Source organism: Rhagoletis pomonella, unplaced genomic scaffold, assembly GCF_013731165.1.
Source record: "Rhagoletis pomonella isolate Grant_MI unplaced genomic scaffold, Rhpom_1.0 Rhpom_scaffold_00016, whole genome shotgun sequence".
NCBI lineage: Eukaryota > Metazoa > Arthropoda > Insecta > Diptera > Tephritidae > Rhagoletis > Rhagoletis pomonella.
In genome coordinates, this window is record NW_023458570.1 from 5,081,466 (window position 1) to 5,084,811 (window position 3,346).

Below are 3,346 nucleotides of genomic sequence, written 5' to 3' on the forward strand. Positions count from 1 at the left end.
ATACAATTTCTTACACGCATGGTTGCTTTTCAGCACCAACGCAAGAAACTTAAGAAATATTAAAAAAAATATGCGTATAGTGCATTAATGTTTGAAAGAAATACCATATAATGTATATACTCTGATTAATAATATGAAAAATGGATTAGAACCACCGTTTAATGTTATATTTGATGCAAATTAATTTTGCCACTCGGGACGCTCTGCGCATTGCCACTGAATAATAGGTTTACTTAAAATTACATCCCTGGTCCTTCTTCTTTCTGTATTGCATCGTGGTGAATTCACATTTCTCAGAAATTTGACAACAAAACAAAACGAAGTGAGTATTTTGTTTGCTAATTTTTTCGATTTCTATTGTTTAATGTAAATTTTATGTCTTTTTAAGATAGGTTGAGGCAAAAAAGAAGGCGCAGTTGGAAAATGAAGTGATTAGTACGAAGTAGCAGCGCAGGCACATTTGGAAAATTATGCCGATAAGCAAGATAGAATTTGGGAAAGTAAGTGCCTGGTTGCAGCATATCTATGTATTAAAAAAGTAATTAAATGAAATTGTGTTTCATAGAAATGTTGTTAATCGAGTGGCGTTAGTTAAGATGTGTTCCAAACATTTGGCGAACTTTTTTTCGCCTCAACGTGCTAAGTTACAAGTTAAAATGACTGCCACCACGGCCGGTAGGAAGCCTGAAGCAAAGGACAAACAACCTTCCAGGAGGCTGCCTGCTGTCCCCGAGTCGTAGCTGAAGTTCAGCAAGAAGCAGGTCAGCAAACGTGCTACCCTGATCAAGCGTAAACTAAAGCGCTCTGCTGTGATTGCACTCCGCAAACGTGAAAACTTGTTGCATCTAAGAAATATCAAGCAAAATATCTCCGTGATGGACGCCGTGAGAATAAGTTGCGCCGCCTGGCAAAGAAACGCGGCTCATTCTACGTGCCTGCGGAAGGCAAATTGGCTTTTGTGATCTGTATCCGCGGTATTAACAAAGTTGCACCAAAAGTGCGACAGTTTGTTCTGTTTTCGCCACATTAACCACGGTTTGTTCATCAAATTTAACCGTTAATATGCTACGCATTGCCGAATCCTATATCACATGGGGTTATCCAAATCTTAAATCAGTTCGTGAATTGATCTACAAACCTGGAATTGTCAAGCACAACCATCAGCGTGGCCCAATCTCTGACAACTTTGTGATCGAACGCAAATTGTACAAAGCGCACGATGTTAAGTGCGTTGATTATTTAGCGCACGAACTATTCACTGTTGGATCCCACTTCAAGAGAGCATCAAACTACATGTGGCCATTCAAGCTCAACACCAACCGGTGGCTGGCGCAAGAGGGCTAATCACTACGTTGAGGTTGGTGATTTCGGTAACCGTGAAGATAAGATCAACAAAGTGCATGCGCAAGATGGTTTAAAGAAATTTTTTGGTGTACAAGGTGGAGTATTTTTATTTCAAAAATATATAATATATAAAAAAAGAAAATGGTTTTTTTTGTAACTTTCTCAAGGTTTAACCCGCAAATATGCCAAATGGAAGGCAGCTTATATTCACGATTCCTTGAATAATGTCGGAATTCCATTGCCGTTTGTAAAGGCCATTTCAAAAGGCTCCATTCCACAAATCTAATTTGTTTTGGTTTTTCAGCTCATTAACGACGCACCCAGGATTGCATTTACCGTCTATGAAAATATTTCATGAAGCGATCCAAAGTTAGCTCCGAGCAACTAAAAGTTGGTTAAGCTTAAGTGAAATAGTTTTTTATTAAATATTTATTCCTGGTATATTAAAAAAAAAAAAATCAGGTCAATATTAATGTATGAAATGAAGTAAATAAAAATCTAAGAATATATTTCCTGAATATTTTGTCATAGAGCCGTTATTAAATAAAGACATAACTGCGCCGGGCATTGGTCCTGACGTATATAGAATTAATGAATAAGAGAGAGATTATTATACAAGCTCAACGTGGTAATTTAGGTATACTTACATATGTATGTATTTATCTGTTACTCGCCTGGCATATACTTCAACTGCGAAAATAATGCCATTTATAATTTATTTTAATTTAATTTAATTTAATATTATATTGAAAACATTAGTGCATTAAGATGTAATCTTTACTTGCACAATGATACAAACAAATTGCAAGAAATAAAATAAAAAGTACAGATAATAATTAATATTACAATATAGATTAAGGTAATGTGAACGTTGAATTACAAATCATATATTCTAAAATAAAACAAAGGTAAGCTTATAACCACTATTCTTGATCACGCTTGGAAGAAAAAAAGTTAAATATGAGTTTTTTGAAGTTGCCTATGTGCAACGCGTTCTTCAAGGACAGTGGAAGGGAGTTCCAGAGCCTTACCGCATTAATAAAAAACAGTCTTGAAGTGCATAAATAGTTAAATCTCGGAAGAATAAGACCTGACGAACGTGTACTCTTGGAGAACTTAAGTTTATTGTACAGATATTCCGGGCTCTTCGTGATAAATAATTTGAACATAAAAATGCAATTACGCGCGTTCAGAAAATTTTGTAAATCACAGCCAAGTATAGAATTACGCATAGATGAGAGATGATCGTATTTCTTTAAACCAAATACATACCTTGTGGCAGAGTTAATGGCGATATTCAATTTTTGGAGTGAATGAGAGTCTAATTTGCCGTAGACGATTTCAAAGTACGTGATATAAGGAACAATTAAACTTGTAATTAACTTTTTTTTAGTGGCTACCGGTACATAAGGTGAAGTTACTCTAAGACATCGTAGGGTAAAAAATATTTTACTCACAACTTCATTAACATGATCATCACACGCAAGTCTAGAGTTAATAACGAAACCCATATTTCTGGCTTTGTCAACTAATTTAAGCTGGTTGGCACCAATAAATAAGTTGGGAATATCCGATGCCAAAAATTTATCTTTAGCGACAGGTATTACACAAGATTTTTGAGCATTGAGGCAAAGTAAATTCTCCCTAGACCATGCAAATATTGAGCTTAAGTCCTCGTTAAGTTGTAGACAAATATCCTGAATCGATCCAATTTTATTAGAAACATACAGCTGCACATCATCGGCATAGGCGTGTAAGCGCGCATGAGTGCAGGTGCTGAAAATGTCATTTATGAAAATGCTAAACAAAAGGGGGCCCAATATGGATCCCTGAGGGACACCAGAGTATATATGCACGAGGTTAGAACAATTATTGCCGATTTTCACCTTTTGAAACCTGTCGCTCAAATAGCTCTCTATGAGTTTTACTGCAGTTTTGCTGAAGCTGAAATACTTAGCTAGTTTTTCACACAATAAATTGTGGTTTACAGAATCAAAAGCCT

General features: G+C 35.8%; 1 pseudogene; it reads left to right on the plus strand.

Moving 5' to 3' along the window:
- The first annotated feature begins 844 nt into the window (after positions 1-844).
- On the plus strand, positions 845-1,702 carry LOC118749437 (annotated as a pseudogene).
- Positions 1,703-3,346: the final 1,644 nt, after the last annotated feature.